Source organism: Sapajus apella, unplaced genomic scaffold, assembly GCF_009761245.1.
Source record: "Sapajus apella isolate SASKATOON/1434 unplaced genomic scaffold, GSC_monkey_1.0 scaffold103, whole genome shotgun sequence".
Classification (NCBI taxonomy): Eukaryota; Metazoa; Chordata; class Mammalia; order Primates; family Cebidae; genus Sapajus; species Sapajus apella.
The window spans coordinates 1072926-1092865 of NW_022437043.1; positions in this window are offsets into that span (position 1 = coordinate 1072926).

Here is a 19940-nt window from a genome sequence, read left to right on the forward strand (position 1 = left end):
AGGGCACAACTCTGATATCGTGGAGCCCAGGCTAAAGGGATAGCAGCTAGCCAGGACAATAACAGAGAAACCAGAAGACGAGCCCAATTGTGAAGTTCATTTCACATCTCTGCTTGCATCAAGTCTGCTATTACATCATTGGCTAAAGCAAGATACATGGCCAAGCTGAAACACAAGGGACGTAGAGAATAACTTGTCCTACTTGAAGGCCAAAGCATGGACAAGCCCAAAGTCAATGTATCAGGGAAATGTATTTTTCCTGTGTGTGAGAAGGAGGGAGTAAATATTATTGAATAATAATATAATCTGCTAAAGTTGCAACTGGCTTCATGATTTTGGACATATTTAACCTTTCTTGGCTAAAATTTTTTCAATAGAAAAAGTGAAGATAGAGATACAACATGGTATCGTGAATAACATGAACGTTAGAATTCTATAGACCTTGTTAAAATCTCAAGTTTGTCAAGGACTATGTCTCGAGCAAATCACTAAATCTGATGTTCAGAGTATTCCTGACCACTAGAGAAAATATTAGGACCTGTTGTAGGAAAAAAAAAATTCAGTGGCAATACGATGAAAGTGTTTTTTTCTCATATTTCATATGATCTAATACAGTTTGAACATTGATCTTGGGCAGGTTTCTCCTCTAAACCAGGGGTTAGCAAACTCACAGGCCAAATCTGGCCAGCCCTTCTTTTTTTATAAATAAAATTTTATTAGAATACAGCCACACCCATTCATTTATGTACTATCTGTGGCTACAATGGCAGAGTTGAGTTGTTACAACACAGATAGCATGACCAACAAACCAAAAATATTTACTATCTGGCCTTTTATAGAAAAAGTTTGTTGACCCTTGCTTAACAGCAGTAAATCAAGAATCTAGGCTCCTTTAATCATCGTTCTACCATTTTGCAGTCTTTTACCTTCAGCTACTCAGAGGAGAGAAAGAACAAGCAGAAGACACTCTAACTACTTCACTGCCTTCACCCAAAAGTGAAACATACCACACATTAGATAGGACCAGCTACATGGTAAAGAAGGTTGCAAAACAGGCTGGGAAATTTGGAGGGTATTTTTAAACTTTCTGTTAAATGGAGGAGATAAAATGAAAATGCAAAATTTATTTTAAAAATATTAATGATAGAAATATTCAGACCCTTAAACACTAAAATGGATAAAGATAAATGCATAAAAGTAAATTAAACATTCAATTTAAAAAGCAAGAAGCAATCCACAAAGCAGAAAGAAGAAAATTCTAAATATAAAGTAAAATTTGTGAGTCAGGAAAGAGAAAAACGGTAGAACTAATATATAAATAACAAGCTAGTTCCTTTAAGAAATTGAAAACTAAAATCTAAACCAGTGGAAAGAAAACAGGAAGAAGCACAAATCCAACAGAAAGACAAGGCAGATGTAACCACTGAAACAGAGGAATTATTTTTTGAATTATAAAAGTTAATTACACAATTGAGTCATTCTTGTCATAATCAACTAAATCAGTGTTGAGGGGCCAGGGGGGAAAAACACTGAAGACATATAACCTTGCTCCAAAATGTAATTCTCTGCAAGATTGACTGCTGAAATAGCCTGCTGTAACCCAAAGATGAGTTGTACTGAAATCACCTGCAGTGACTCTAAGACAAGTTTTACCTACCACCACTCACCAATCAGAGCTTGCTAGATGCCAAAAGCTTCTCTAGTGCAAACGAGCTTTCCTTCAAAACAATATGTAACATTTCTATTTCTAATAAAACTTCCAACCTTCTCTTTGTTCTTCAGACATACCAAAGACTGGTCTGTGTATATGCCCCAAAGAGCAATTCTTCCTTCCCAAATAAAATGTCTTAAATTTAGAGATTTATCCTATACTTAACTTCAAAGAAATCATAATGGATTGAGTTGCAAAACTCTATGAAAAGGAAATTTGTAAACTGAATTGGATAATTTTCTAGAAAACTTTCTTAAAAATATAATTTACCAAACTCACCGTAAGAGAGAGAAAAAGTTTAAATAGGCCAACTTCCACAGAAGAAATACAGCAAGTTATTAAAGGGCTACTCCTCAGTAAAGCAAAAGGCCCAGATATTTTCACTGGGGAATTCAACAAACTTTCAAACAGGGATGGAAGGAAGAAAATGTGTCAAGAGAAGAGAAATTACCCCGATAACACATAAGGAAAAAGACTGGCAGATATAGATGGAAAGGGCCAAATAATTGATATGGCAGAGATACAGGATGGATTTCATGTTTCTTCCCTACATCCTTGCTTGAAGTTTCCATTTTAATGATGGCCTCTTATGTACCAAAGTCCTAATCAAAATGATTAATTTTTTTTAACGAATTTTTAATGGAAAAAAATAGAATTTATAGAAACTAAGGAAGTCAAAAAATAAAAAGACCAAGTCCTGGATATATTGTTCATGTGGGTAATATACAGGCCTTAACTAAGTAACTTGAGTAGGTCGGAAGTTACTGGAACTCTCTAACACCTTAATTCCTAATGATGAATATGAGAACAAGCAGACATCTAGAAACCATGAATAATAATCTAGAGTGTTATAAGGTAAGTAAATATACATATTAGAAATGAACAAATGTCTGTCTATTGCAATGTATTTCTACTTATCTAAAGAAGCATCTATAACTCTCACCAGTGAGTTTCACCTTCAGATAAAGATATTGTCTCTCACAGTAGTTCTACAAAGTAAATATATCTAGCATAAGAAGCAAATGGTAGGATACCAACATTTACAGGACATCAAGCCATGACAATTTAAGTAATTAACTAGTTGTCACCTAGTCTGGAGCAAAACTCTAGAAAATGAGGTAACTGGAAAACAATGAGGAGAAGGTAAGGAAGGCTAGTTAGGAATGGCAGCTTAGCCAGGGAGCCCTGGTTTCTCCCTAATAGAGAGTAGCAGAAAGCTCTGGGAAACAGCAAAGTGTAACTGGGAGTACATGGCTCATGTGTAAAATGGAGATAATATTTCTCTTGGGGTATGAAGTTTAAATGAAATGGTGCATGTCAGATATCTGGTGTTCATTAGTTGGTCCATATATATCAGCTTTCTTCCTCACCTGCTCTTTTTAAATAGAAATACACACACACACACACACACACACACACACACACACACACACACACACACACATATATATATATATTTGTATTTCAAGATGGTTTTGCCCACAGAAATACACATGCAAATATTACTCTGGATGCTACAAACAAGAGAAATGATATCTTTCTATTTATATGCATTTCTTCTTGAACCATTCATTTGACTGGGTCTTTAGAGTTAAATAAGTTAGTCTTTCGGTTTCCTTATGAAAGCTCTTCTGTCTTCAAATAAGATATTTTTCAACAGCATATTGAATGGAAGAAGGCTTACACAAATGAGAAAATAGTGCAGGACTGCATTTATACAAACTTCTAAAACAGGCTAAACTAATTTATAATGAAAAATACCAGAACAGAGGCAAGTAGTCTCGGTTATCAGGCTTAGAACACATTGAGTGGCTACCTATAGATGGTAGCCACTCAATAAATGGTAACTGATATTCTTTAGGGTATGTCACAAATATAATATTTTTAAGGAGCTAATAGATGCTGCTCTGCACTCGCTGCAACAAGGTAGAGAGGCTGCACAAGAAGCCAGTGCTTTTATTTAGTGAAAAATAGACTTGCTAAAAGTAATATTTACAAATACCCATTTTTTGTGCTGCTTCTTATATAGAGAGGAAGTGAAGAGGGAAATAAAACCTCCACTTCAAGAGCTTCTAGTCAGCTAAGTAAGACAACACAATTATAGACCTTACGGAAAAATTATACTTGTGTGTAACCAAATACAAATGAAAGCCTTTCAGAAACAGCTTGAGATCAAGGGTGAAAAAATGCTATCAGCTTGAATTCCAAGCTTTATATTATATACTTGTCCACTGTAGCTCTTTTGTCATTTCAGATGACTCCAATGACTAAAAGTTAGAATAAAGTCTAGATTATGGTTAACTCTATGTAGGTGCTTTATATTTATTAACATATTTAGTACTACCACAACCATACAAGGGTGGTCACTTTATTATGCCCATTTTACAGATGAAGATACTAAGGCAAGAGAGGTAAAGTAATTTACCCAGGGTTACACAATTAGTGAGCAATAAAGCTGGGATTCAGCACCAAGCAGCTCACTCCAGAGTTCAGGTCTTAGCCTGATACCATACCATGTCAGATGTTGAATACATTTCCATCACAAAGATAAAACCATCTCCATATATATATATACACACATATATATATGTATGTATATATATATACACTATATATGTATGTATATATATATGTGTGTATATATGTATGTGTGTATATATATACACACACACACATATATATATACACACACGCACATATATACATACATACATATATATGAAGTTAAAGGCAAACTAAAGAAAGATTAAGTGTTGAGGTTTTTTTGTCAAATATAAAGTTATATAACCAACATGGAGACAATGCTGGTATGATAGTAGTTCAAAATTTAGTCCATTTAATATGAAGAGTGTTTCTCTGCTGTTGAGTTCACTCTGTTTCCACACGGCTACAGAGAACTCAAAGCATCTATGGATATGATATTCTGTACTGCTCCTTAGGCCTTGAATAGTAGCTCTTAGTCTCGTTAAGCCAGCTGCAAAGTGTAGCTAGTCAATTATAGCAGCCAGAAATAGTATATATTCATGAGTACAGCAGTGGCCTTTAACCCACAGAGCAAGGCTGTTGCAGAGGATAGAAAACCAAACCTTGCAGCTTAGCCTCAACTTTCACCCTGATTTCCCATCCTCCGCAGCCCCAGAGAAGTAATTTTCAGCTTAGTCTCTTGCTGATAGCCATCTGCGTCACAAAACCATTATCCACCGTGCGCCTTCCTACTTAACTCAATGTGTCCTGAGCCTGATAACCGAGACTACTGAAGAGGCACAGAGTACTGAAGTTAATAGAGAGACTCAATTGCATTTCACCCTAGAGGGGGCTGCTTACAGGTCAGTGCTAAGACAATCAACCAAGCAGCCTATGCCTCTGCCACCCCCGCTATTGCTGCCGGTTGTTTCATAACCTGAGAAAATTCAAACACATTTGTTGACAAATAAAAGTGACTATATTCCATCATATGGACGTATATCTTGTTTATTTATTCACCAATTGATGAACAACTGGCTTGTCTCTACTTTTTTGGTTATACTAAACAATGCTGCTATAAGCATTTGTGTACAAGTTTTTGTGTGGACATTTCATTGTTTTCATTTCTCTTAGATTTCTGGGAGTGGGACTACTAGGTCATATGGTATTTTTATGTTTAACTTTTAAAGAAACTGCCAAACTCTTTTCCAAACTGGTTGTATCATTTCACATTTTTACTGGCAATACATAAGGATTCTAGTTTATCCACATCCTCAATAAAACTTGATACTATATGACTTTTTAATTATAATCATTCTAGAGGATGTGAAATAGTATTGTTTTGGTTGCATTGTTGTTTTGATTGCATTTTTCTAATGATCAATAAAATGTCTAATGGTAAAATAAAAAAAGTGACAACTGAAGTTCTAGGAAAACCACCTTCTTTTTATTTTTTTATCAAGTTTGGACACAAGTAACATTTTCCTAGGTGCAGTTTTGTTTTTCCTTCCGATTCTTCCATCCAGATATTTTATGTTAAATTGCAGTTTTTGAGACTGAGGAAAAATGTTAACAACAGCTTTCCCAATTTGAGATAGCCATAGCTTCATCTGCAGCAGAGAATACCAGTGATTATAAGGCCTAATTGATGCTTAAGAGGAGAAATATGTGATTGGTTTAATTGACTGCTTAAGGGGGAAAAGATGTGATCCATTTTAATATATTTTTAAGGTCTTTATGTCTTGCTAAGCCAAGAAGTATTTTTATAGAACCATTACGTAAACTGTTTTGTTCTAGGTACTGTGGTTTATACAGACTATATCTTTATCAAATATATACCAGATATATTACACACTAAGAATTCCAGTAAATAAGATACAATCCTGTCATCATTAATTTTGACTGTCAGCTGCCTACTTCTTCACTCTCTGACCTAGAATCATAGATTATACACAAAAGGGCTACTGTTCCAGGGGGCAGATCCCTCAAATGGAAAGAGAAAAAATGTCAATGTGATTTCCTTCTCTTTGTCCTCTCTTGGTCCAATGAAGGAGAGATAAAAAGATGAGATGCTTTTCATTTTACTAAAAGGCCTTAAACATCAAAAAAGAAGTTTGGATATAATCGAATCATTCAACATTTTTAAGAAAAGTGGTGGCTTCATTTCTTAGGGAAGTGTTTCAGAAAAGATAATCTAGAAGACATGTAGAATTGGTATAAATATCAGAAACAGGAAGATCAGTTTATGAACTACTGTAGAACATAGGTAATTAGATGTAGTTGAGAAGAGACTGCTTTTGACCAAGATGGAGTAATAGGAGTATATAGATGCTTCCACCAGAAACAACTAAAATATCAGACAAAATGCATGCTATGAGGTTGTTCTAACATGGGATATCAAAGACCACAAGACAATGATTCCTATGAAAGGGGAAATAAATAAGTCCTATGATTGCACCAGTTTACTGTCAAGACAGAGTTCTCAGGCCACATCACAGGTAGAGAAAACCCAGGAGGAGCCTAACAGTCTCCCTGAGTTAAAACCATAGAATTCAGAGCCCAAGTATAGCTAAGTTTGTGGGAATAACAGAGTGGATGGAGATAGATGCACAAAGACAGAGCACCCAAAGATTTGCAGAAGATCTTCCTCAAATCTTCAGCTGATTACTGATCAGCACAATAGTGTAAGGAGAAAACCACCTGAGAATGAAGACAGACCTATTCCAAATCCCTAGAGAACATATAGCTATTTCCACTGACCTGAGTGAAAAACACTTGTAATTCACAAGACAATGGATTGAATGAGTACTCAGAAATGTATAGCCTCAGTAGTAGAGGTGAAAAAATTAGTTCTAGGCTAAAAGTTGATCTGGTTCCACCTAACAAAGCTTTAAAGTAAAGCTTGAAAAGATTAACCTGTTGTCAAGTAATCTATATTCAAGAACAAAGCTCAAAAATATTTATAGACACAAAAAATAATCCAGCATAAAACTACTGAGACCAGCTAAGTCGTAGAGACCCCCACCCCGGCAGCACTAAAGGAACTAAGAAGCAGACACAAAGATAGAGTGCAAAGTGGGACTATCAGGGGTAGCCAGGCTGAGAGCCTTGGTGGCTAACAGCCTTCCGGGCTGAGAGCCTTGGTGGCTAACAGCCTTCCGGGCTGAGAGCCTTGGTGGCTAACAGCCTTCCGGGCTGAGAGCCTTGGTGGCTAACAGCCTTCCGGGCTGAGAGCCTTGAGCAGACTCTGACACATGCAGTTATTCTCTCTGAACAGGTGATTATTACTCACAAGCAGGTGTTCTGTTTTCTCATAGAACCAAGATAAACTAGGCAGGCAGCTGGTGCCTGCTTACCACTGATCAAAGACAAACTAGAAAGTGTTCTCCACGAGGGAGCCACGGGAGCAGGGTCACATATCCTGTGCTTATAGAACTAGTTTAACTGGTGCATGATATACACATACTGTTTACTACTTTAGAACACCCTGAGCAGTTTTCCACTTGGGGGGCCAGCTTGGATTTCCTTGCTGTCACTCTCAGCAAAAAATATAGCCCATCATACACTCAGCATAAAACAAACTAAAACTCACAATGCCTGGCATCCAATCAAAAATTGCCAGGTGTGCAAAGGAGCAGGAAAATGAAGCTGATAATGAGGAGAAAGCAAATCAATATAAACAAACTAAAAACAACATAGGTGTCAGAATTAGTACACAAAATATACTAAAACATATTTTTATTATATTTGTTATGTTCAAGAAGGCAGAAAAAAATTGAACATGTTAGGGATATGGAAGCTATACAAAAGATTCAAATCATCTGGGCACAGTAGCTCACATCTGTAATCCCAGCAACTCTGGAAAGCTGAGGCAGGAAGCTCACTTGAGCCCAGGGATTCAAGACCAGCCTGGACAATATAGCAAGACCTCTATCTCTACAAAAATGTTTTAAAGTTAAAAACTCAAAAGTATATAGATAAAACTATAGTGTCAAATATTTCTTTAAAATGCACTGGATGGGGTTACCAGGCAAGTAGACACTAGAGAAGAAAATAATAAACTCAAAACCCTAGCAATAGGACATATCAAGAATAAAATATGCAGAGAAAAAAATACTGAAAAATCAACAGAGTATTAATAAGCTCTAGGACAAATAAGTAACCTAATAATACATGCAATTAGAGGCCACAAAAGAACAGAACAATACTTGAGGAAATAATGGTTAAAATTTTTCTAATTTGATGAAAACTAAAAACTCACAAATCTAAAAAGCTAGATGTTTCCTAACCACCAAAAATATATTTAAAAAAATCAAGATACATTATATTCAAATTATTAAACCAAGGCTAAAAAGAAAATCTGAAAAATAACCAGAGGGAGAAAAAAGACATTATGTAGAGTAACAAAGTTAAACAGGTAGCAGATTTTTCATTAGAGATAATCCAAGTCAAAAGACAATAGAGGAACATATTTAAAGTACTGAAAAAAAAATAACTGTCACATGGAAGGCTATACCTAGTGAAAATACCTTTTTTGAAAGGAGCTATTTTCTAATACATGCAAAGGCTGAAAGAATGAATTATCAATAGACCCACATTACAAGAAAGACTTTCAAGCAGAAGAAAAGAAACAGGTTTATACGAGGAATTAAAAGAACCAGAGATGGTAAATGTAAAAGACTTCTTTGTTATTTTTGAAGCTATTAGAAGATAATTGACTACTGAAAGTGAAAATAATAATGTATCATGGGCTTATAAATTGTGTATCAATAAGACATACAAATCAACAACACAAAGGTTAGGGTAGAGAGATGGAAATATATTGTCATAAGATACTTATATATGACAGTATCATATTATTTGAAAGTAGACTTTATGTTAAAGATTTATGTTATGTCTACTTTCAAATAATATGATACTGTCATATATAAGTGTCTTATGACAATATATTGTCATAAGACACTTATATATGACAGTATCATATTATTTGAAAGTAGACTTTGTTAAAGATTTATGTTATAAACCCTAAAGAAACCAAAATAAATTTATAGCAATAATCCAACAAAAGAAATAATAAGAAAAATATTTTTTAATCCCCTTAATAATAAAGGCTTCGGGGGAAAGGAAAAATAAATAACAAATGGGAAAAATAGAAAAAAAAATTAGAGCAGAAGATTTAAATGCAATTACATAAATAATCATGTTAAATGTATAATAGTCTCAACACTTCAATTAAAAGCCAAATTGGATTGTCAAAGTGGATTGAAAAGCAAGGAGCAACTACTTATATGATGCTTACAAAAAACTCATTTTAAATATAAAGACAAACAGGTTAAAGTAAAAGAATAGAAAAATACCACGCTAACGCTGATCAAAAGAATGTTGCAGTGGTTATATTAACATTAGAATAAGTAGGTTTCAGAGTAAAGATATTACCTAGGATAAAGAGGAGCATTTCACAATGATAATGGTGTCAGTTTATCAAGAGGACATAACAGTCATAAACATTTATTTATCTAACAATGAAGCTGCAAACACATGAAGCAAAATCTGATAGGACTGAAATGACAAATAGAAAATTCCACAATAAGTGGAGCCTTTCAACACCCGTTTCCATAATTGATAGAACAAAAAAAATCAACAAGGACATAAAAAATGAGTAACACAACCAATTTGATCTAATTTCTATTTACCAAGGTAGATATTTCCAATTATAAAATGTTTCAATAAGTTTTAAAAGACTCAAATTATATCAAGTGACTTCTCTAACTGAAATGAAATTTAAAATCAGTAAGATATCCAGAAAAAGCACTATGTATTTGGAAGTTAAGTAACACAGATTTTATTAACCCATAGATCCAAGAAGAAATAACAAAGAAAATTAGAAAGTATTTTTAATTGAATGAAAAATGAAAACACCACATATCAAAACTATGGACTGCTTCAATGTCTATATTAAGAATGAAGAAATGTCCCAAATCAGTGACTTTAACTTATACCTGAAGAAACTAGAAAATATAAAATTAAAAATAAGCAGAATAAAGGAAATAGAGCAGAAATCAATAATACAAAATCAAAATAAAAGAGAAATTTGTGAAACCAAGGGGCTTTGAGAGGAGCAAAAACCAATGAAGGTGACAAACCTCTAGCCAGAATAATCAGAAAAAAAGAAACAAAAAGAAACCACCATCAGGAAGACAGAGGTTATATAACTACAAGTTCTACAGATACTAGAAGGAAAATATAACTAACTAATGGAGGATTGAGGCAAGATGGCTGACTAGATGAAGCCAGGAGGAATTCCTGACACTGAGGGACCAGGAATACCCTGCAAATAATGGAATACCCTGAGCATATCTTCAGAGGTAAGGCATTGAGAATGGATGGAGGGAGAACACAGATGCTGGGCTGAAGAGGGAGGAAGCTAGAACCCTGCATGGGGCAGTAGCACACAGGGATTCATTTCTGGCCCTCAATTATTCCTGGGGAAGGGGTGAGTTGAGCTGGCAAGGAGCCACCCACTCTTGCCATAGACCTCTGGAATCCAGGCAGCAGGAGACTCCACAGCCCCCATGGACACTTGAGCAGACAGGAAATGCTGCTTAGAAAGGTGATAAGGGCAGGACTCCAGTCTGTGTGGAGCCCAGAGGGTTTGATACAGGAAAATCTGCAGTAGAGCACAGCCACGGATGCCCATCTCCCAAGGCTCCCCATGCTCCCTCTAAAAGATGTAATTAGGAGGACTGTTGGCCCTGAAAAGAACAAAGGTGATCTTGCCCATGAAACAAGGCCAGTCCAACCTGAGCATCCCACTATCTGCTGGCCTATCCCAGGGGCCCAGCCTGACCATATCTGTTTGCAGTACAGCCTTGGATGCCTAACTGAGGTGACTCCTGGGAATTTGCATCATAGCTCCTGCTTTGGCAAACCATGCCTGACCATTGGAGAGCTCCAGCAGAGTGGCCCCCACTGATGCACACCCCACCAGCACCCTTCCCTCACCGAAACCTCCCCTGTGCCACTTTGCCAACAAGCAATTTACCATGGCCACCCTCTCTATTGCTTTGAGGGTGCATGTGTGCATAGGTAAACCTTTCTTTTCTCCTCTTTCCTGATGTCATAAATGTTTGCATGTACCCCACCATGCCACTGTTGCCAGCATGAGTACACCCCATCCCCAACTCAACCATGCCACCATTGTTAGAGCAAACGCACACACAGAGGCCAGTGGCCCCACCCTCCAATCTTGTGCTGTCATTGCTGCTGATGTGAATGCATGCACAGAGGCCAGAAGTCCTGCACTGACAATGCTGCTAGCATAAATGTGTGCATAAGGAGCTGCCAGCCTTGCACATTCCAGTGCTTTACCCTGGCATTGACACCACTGCCAGTGCAAACATGTGAATAGACTCCAGTGGCCCTGCCCCTCAGTTAATGCTGGCACCACCACTGCTGTGGACACCTGCACTAAGGCTGCCAGCCCCACAACTGCCACAGCTGATGAGCACGTATGCTGCCATGCTGCCACAGCTGCCGACACATGCAAACAAGCATGGATCCCATCGATACTGCCTGACAAAGTGATTTGGCTGGCACCATCCATCAGACTATTTAGTCAGTAGTCCAGGAACACCTCAGCCCCTCTAGCGCATCAGACTTGTAACCATCAGGGGCCAGAGAACAAAGCTGGGGAATTGATACTAGCGCCCTCCAAAGTTAGAGCATACAGCCCAGGAGTGCTGAGCTAAGCCCTTTCTCCCCAAATCTTCCAGAAACAAAATGAGTTGACTGAACCCACCTTATGCCACAATCAAACCTCCAAGGACATCAAAGAAGATAAAAGCAAAATTATATATATAAAGGACAGCAAGATCAAGGATTGAAGGAATGTTAGCCCACACAGATGAGAAAACAGAGAAAGAGCTCTGGCAACTTAAGAAGCTAGAATGTCTTCTTACCTCTAAATGATCACACTAGTTCCCCAACAATGGTCTTAATAAGGTTGAAATGGCTGAAATAACAGAAAAAGAATTTGCAATAAGGATAGGAATTGATTATTGAGATTGAGGAGACAGTTGAAATCCAATCTGACGATTCTAAGGAATATAATAAAATGATATAGGATATGAAAGATGAAATGACTACTTTAAGAAAGAACCAAACTAATCTGATAGAGCTGAAGACCTCACTTCAAGAATTTCAGAATATAATCACAAGTATTAACAGTAGAATTGACCAAGCTGAGGAAAGAATCTCAGAGGTCAAATACCAGTTCCCTGAAATAATTCAGTCAGATAAAAATAAAGAAAAAGCAAAAAGGATGAACAAAACCTCAAAGAAATATGGGATTCTGTAAAAATAGCACATCTATGATCCATTGGTGTCTGAAGAGTGGGCAAGAAAGCAAGCAACTTGGAAAACATACTTTAGGATATCATCCATGAAAATTTCCCCAACCTTGCTAGAGAGGCCAACATTCAAATTCAGGAAATGCAGAGAACCTCTGAAAAACACTACATAAGAAGATCATCTCCAAGACATATAAGTCATTAGATTCTCCAAGGTTGTAATTGGAAAAAAAAAATGTTAAAGGCAGCTAGAGAGAAGGGACAGGTCGTCTACTAAGTAAATCCCATCAGGCAAAGAGTGGACCTTTCAGCAGAAAACCTACAAGCCAGAAGTGATTGGGGCCTATATTCAGCATTCTTAAAGAAAAGAATTAGCAACCCAGAATTTCATATCCAGCCAAACTAAGCTTCATAAGTGAAGAATAAATAAGATCCTTTTCAGGCAAGCAAGTGCTAAGGGAAACCATTACCACCAGACTTTCCTTATCAGAAGTACTGAAGAGAGTGCTAAATATGGGAAGAAAAGACCACTACCAGTGACTAAAAAAACACACTTAAGTACATATACCAGTCACTATAAAGCAACCACACAAACAAATCTGTATAATAACCAATGAACAGCACAGTGACAGGATCAAATCCACACATAGCAATACTAACCTTGAATGTACATGGGCTAAATGCTCCAATTGAAAGACACAAAGTGGCAAGTTGAATAAAAATGCAAGACACAACTACATGCTGTCTTCAAGAGACCCATCGCACATGCAATGACACCCATAGGCTCAAAGTAAAGAAATGGAGAAAAATCTATCAGGCAAATGGACAAGGGAAAAAAGCAGCAGTTGCTACTCTAATTTTAGACAAAACAGACTTTAAACCAAAAAAAAAAAAAAAAAAAAAAGTCAAAAAAGACAAAGAAAAGGATTACATAATGGTAAAAGCTCAATTCAACAAGAAGACCTGACTATCCTAAATATATATGCACCTAACACAGGAGCACCCAGATTCATAAAGCAAGTCTTTAGAGACCTAAGAAGAGACTTAGATAACCACACAAAATACTGGGAGACTTCAATTGGCCACTGATGGTATTAGACAGATAACTGAGACAGAAAATTAATAAAGATAGTCAGGACCTGAACTTGACACTTGAACAAATTGACCTAAAAGATATCTACAGAACTCTCACCCCAAAACAACAGAATATACATTCTTATCTGCACATGACATACACTCTAAAATTGACCACACAATAGAATATGAAATAATCCTTAGCAAATTCAAAAAAAATCTGAAATCACACCAACCATTCTCTTGAACAATACAAAAAAAATAGAAATTAATACTAAGAAAATTCACTCAAACCATATAATTACATGGAAATTATATAACCTGGTTCTGAGTGACTTTGGATAAATAATGAAATTAAGGCAAGAATAAAAAAATTCTTTGAAATTAGTAAGAACAAAAATATACCAGAATCTCTGAGACATGGTTAAAGCAGTGTTAAGTGGGAACTTTATAGCACTAAAAGTCCACATCAAAAACTTAAAAAGATCTCAAGTTAACAACCTAACATCACAACTAGAACTAGAAAAACAAGAGCAAACTAACCCCAAAGATAGCAAAAGACAAGAAATAACCAAAATTAGAGCTGAACTGCAGAAAACTGAGATACAAAAATCTATACAAGAGATCAATGCATCCAGGAGTTGGCTTGTTGGAAGAATCAATACGATAGACAAGTAGCTAGACTAATGAAGAAAAAAAGAGAAGATCCAAATGAACACAATCAGAAATGACAAAATAGTTATCACTGACCCCCACAGAAATATAAAAGACTCTCAGAGTCTACTATAAACACCTCTATGGACACAAGCAAGAAAACCTAGAAGAAATGGATAAATTCCTAGAAACGTATCACTTCTCAAAATTGAATCAGGAAGAAATTGAATCCCTGAAACTAATAAGGAGTTCTGAAGTTGAATCAATAATAAAAAGCCTACCAATCAGAAAAAAGTCCTAGGACCAGACAGATTCAAAGCTGAATTCTACCAGATGTATAAAGAAGAGCTGGTACCAAGGCTAATGAAACTATTCCAAAGAAGTGAGGAGACAGGACTCCTCACCAACTCATTCTATAAGGCCAGTATCATCCTGATAACAAAACCTGTTATAGACACACACACAAAAAGAAACTTCAGGCCAATATCCTTGATGAACATTGACGCAAAAATCCTCAACAAAATTCTTGCAAACAAAATCCATCAGCACATAAAAAAGTGAATCCACTACAATCAAGTAGGCTTTATCCTTGGGGTGCAAAACTGGTTCAATAAATTGGTTGCAAATAAGTAACTGTGATTCATGACATAAACAGAACTAAAAACACAAACCATACAATCATCTCAATATAAGCAGAAAAGGCTTTTGATAAAATTCAACATTGCTTCATGTTAAAAACCCTCAAAAAACGAGGCATGGTGGCTTACACCTGTAATCCCAGCACTTTGGGAGGCTGAGGCGGGTGAATCATCTGAGATCAGGAGTTCAAGACCAGCCTGGCCAACATGAAAAAACTGTAGTAAAAATACAAAAATTAGCCAGGCATGGTGGCGGGAGCCTGTAATTCCAGCTACGTGGGAAGCTGTGGCAGGAGAATCACCTGAATCTGGGAGGTGGAGGTTGCAGTGAGCTGAGATCGTGCCATTGCACTCTAGCCTGGGCAACAAAGAGTGAAACTCCATCTCAAAAAAAAGAAAAAACAAAAACAAACCCAAACAAACTAGGCACTGAATAAACATACCTCAAAATAATAAGAGCCGTCTGTGAAAAACCCACAGCGAACATCATACTGAATGGAAGAAAACTAGAAGCATTCCCCTTGGAAACTGATACAAGTCAAGGATGCCCTATCTCATCACTCCTATTCAACATAGTATTGGAAGTCCTTGCCAGAGCAATCAGGCAAGAGAAAGAAATAAAACGCATATAAATAGAGAGGAAGTCATACTATTTCTGTTTGCAGATGACATGATTCTATATCCAGAAAACCCCACAGTCTCTGCCCAAAAGCTTCTTAAGCTGATAAACAACTTCAGTGCCAAGTCTCAGGATACAAAATCAACATATGAAAATCACTAGCATTGCTATATGCCAACAATAGTCAAGCCGAAAGCCAAATTAGGAATGCAATCTCATGCACAGCTGCCACAAAAAGAAGAAAATATCTGGGAATACAGCTGTCCAGGGAAGTGAAAGATCTCTACAATGAGAACTATGAAACACAGCTGAAAGAAATCAGAAATGACACAAATAAATGGACAAAGATGCCATGCTCCTGGATAGAAAGAACCAATATCATTTAAATGGCTATACCACCCAAAGCAATTTATGGATTCAATACTATTTCTATCAAACTATCAATGACATTCTTTATAGAACTAGAAAAAACCTATTTATAAGTTTAGATGTAACCAAAAAAGATCCCAAATAGCCAAAGCAATCCTAAGCACAAAAAAAAAAAATTGGAGGCATTGTGCTACCTGACTTCAAACTATACTGCAAGGCTACACTAACCAAAACAGCATGGTACTGGTACAAAAAACATATATAGACCAATGGAACAGAATAGAGAGCCCAGAAATAAATCTGCACACCTACAACCATCTGATTTTCAACAAAGCTGACAAAAACAAGCAATGGAGAAAGGATTCCTTATTCAATAAATAGTGCTGGGATAACTGGCTAGCCATACACAGATTGAAACTGGACCCCTTCCTTATACCATATACAAAAATTAACTCAAGGTGGATTAAAGACTTAAATGTAAAACCCAAAACTATAAAAACTTAGAAGAAAACACAGGAAATATGATTCTGGACATAGGAATGAACAGAGATTTCATGACAAAGATGCCAAAAGCAATTGCAACAAAAGTAAAAATTGACAAATGGGATCTAATTTAACTAAAGAGCTCCTGCACAGCAAAATAAACTATCAATGGAGTAAAGAGACAGCCTATAGAATGGGAGAAAATATTTGCAAATCGTACATCTGACAAAGGTCTAATATCCAGCATCTATAAGACACTTAAACAAATTTATGAGAAAAAAACAACCCCATTAACAAGTGGGCAAAGGACATGAACTCTTTTCAAAAGCAGACAGACATGTGGCCAAGAAGTATATGGAAAAAAAGCTCAGCATCACTGATATTAGAGAAATGCTAATCAAAACCTCAATGAGATACCATCTCATGCCAGTTAGAATGGCTAATACTAAAAAGTAAAAACCTCTAACAGGTGCTGGCAAGGTTGCAGAGAAAAAGGAACACTTATTGTTGGTAGTATAAATTAGTTCAACTGTTGTGGAAAGCAATGCGGCAATTCCTCAAAGAACTAAAAGCAGAAATACTATTTTACCCAGGAATTCCATTACTGATTATATACCCAAGAAATATAAATTATTCTACAGTAAAGACACATGTACGTGTGTGTTCAATGCAACACTATTCACAATAGCAAAGACATGGAGTCAACCTAAAGGCCATCAATGGTAGACAGGATAAAGAAAACGTGGTACATACATACCATGGAATATTATGCAGCCAATAAAAGAATGAGATCATGTCCCTTGTAGGAACATGGATGGAGCTGGAGGCCAATATCCTCAGCAAAGTCACACAGGAACAGAAAACCAAACACTACATGTTCTCACTTACAAGTGGAAGCTAAATGATGAGAACACATGGACACAAAGAGGGGAGCAACAGACACCAGGGTCTACTTAAGGATGAAGAGAAGGAGGAGGATGAAGATTAAAAAACTACCTATACCTATCTGGGTGATGGAATAATCTGTACACCAAACCCTGTGACATGCAATTTACTTATATAACAAACCTGCCCATGTACTCTTGAACATGAAATAAGATTTAACATAAGTAAATAAAATAAAAATAAAAGGAAAATGCCTTAGTTATCTATTGCCGCATAGTAATTATCACAAAACATGGTAGCTTAAACCAGCAAACATTTATTATCTTACAGTTTCTGTGAGTCAGGAATTAAATTTCTTCAAAAATCTTCCATCTTTCACCAACTCCTCAATGCTCTACCATGTACCCACTGATCAATTGCAAAACCACTCCCACTTTCTTCTTTTTGCTATTCCAGTACTCCATTCTCAGTACATACAAAAATTTATATTAGTTTTCCACTGATGTTTAAGATTGTCCCCAGTCTAAGTGCTTAAAGAAACAAACACATATTATCTTAAAATTTATGTAGCTCAGGAATTTAAGAGCATTTTATCTTCATGTTTCTGTCTCAAGATCACTTGTGAGATTGTAGCCAATATGGTAGCCAGGACCAGAGTCTTCTGGAGATGTGACTAGGGCCAGAAGACTCACTTCCAAAATGGCTAATTCACATGAATGTTGGCAGGAGGCCTAAGTTCCTTGCTGACTTTTGGCAGAAGGCCACCATTTTGACAGTTGGCTTCTATCAAGCAGGTAATCCAAGACACAGATTAAGGAGGATGCCATCAATGTATTTTATAACTGAATCCTGGACATCATACAACTTTAATTCTGCCGTATTTTATTTGATAGAAGCCAGTCATTTTGCATGACTCAAACATGGGTGGGGGGCCACAATTTAGTTTCTGTCTTTTTAAGGGAGGAGTACCAAATTATTTGTGAATCTATTTTAAAGCCACCACATTTAGTAAGGGAATATTATGAACAACTTTATACCAATAAATCTGACAAGTTATATGAAATGAACAAATAACTTGGAAGACAGAACTATCAACAATCACTCAAAAAGAAAGAGATAACCAGAATACTCCTATATCTGCTTAAAAATTCAACTTGTAGTTTAAAAACTTTCCCACAAAATCAAAACAAAACAAAAATTCTAGGCTCAGACAGCTGCTCCACTAATGATTTCTACCAAACTTTTTTTTTTTTGAGACAGGGTGGAATGCTACCCAGGCTGGAATGCAGTGGCGTGATCATAGCTCACTGCAGCCTTGAACTCTTGGGCTCAAGGGATCTTCCCACCTCAACCTCCTGAGTAGCTGGGGCTACAGGCATGCACTGCTACATTCAGCTAATTTTAAAAATTATTTTTAGACATGAGGTCTCCCTCTGTTTCCCAGGCTGGTCTCAAACTCCTGGGCTCAAGCGAACATCCCACCTTGGCCTCCCAAAGTGATGGGATTATAGGTGTGAGCCACCATGTCCAGACTTAAATCATTTAAAGGCCAAATAATACTAATTCTACAAAACTCCTACAGAAAATTAAATAGAAAGAAATATTGTGATACCAAAACCAAAGATATTTTATAAAGATAATATTACAGAGCAATATCCCTCATGAACAGACATACAAAACTTAACATTTTACAAATTTAATTCAACAAGATATAAAAAGACAATATATTAATACAATGATCAGATGAGAATTATTATCAGAATAGATTGGTTTAATATTTTGGTTTAACAGATTTTTTAAAATCTCAATAGATATAAAAAAACATTTGAAAAGTTTCAACATCTATTTCTGATTAAAACTCTCAGTAAACTAAGAATAAAGGGAAACTGTCTCACACTAATAAAGGACATCTTTAAAAAATGTATAGTTGTTACCATACTTACGGTGAATAATTGAATTATTTTCCCCTAAGATCATACAAAAGGCAAGAATATCCCCTTTCCTTGCCTCTATTCAACAGTACATTGTAGGTTCCAGCCAGTAAAATAAGAATTTTAAAAAGGGAAATAAAAGGCACAAAGACTGAAAAATAATTAAAACTACCTTTATTATCAGATGATATGATTATTTATGTATAAAATCCTACATTATCAAATAAAAAGATACTAGAACAAATGAAATTAGCAAATTGGCAGGATACAAGGTTACGCAAAGCTAAATTTCTAAAACTTCTAGAAGATATAAGAAAATCTTTGTGAATTGAGTGACACTAAGTTTAACAGCCAAGCACAATTTATAGAAGAAAAACTGGATAAACAGGGATTCACCAAAATTAGGAATTTTTCCTCAAAATACACTATTGAAAGAAGGAAAAAGCAAGTCACATACAAGGAGAAAATATTTGCCAATCACCTATTTGATAAAAGACATGTGTCCAGAATATTTAAAGAACTCTCAAGTCACAATAGTAAGTAAACAGGCCAATCAAAGAAGACATATGGATGGCAAATAAGCACACGAAAAGACGTTCAACCTCATTAATCATTAGAGAAATTCAAATTAAAGCCCCAGTGAGATTACACACCTGTTAGAATGTCTACAATTAGAAATCCTGACAGTATCAGGCACTAGCAAGGATGTAAAGCAAGTGAAACACTTACATATTCCTAATGGGAAATAAAATCGAACGTGCACTT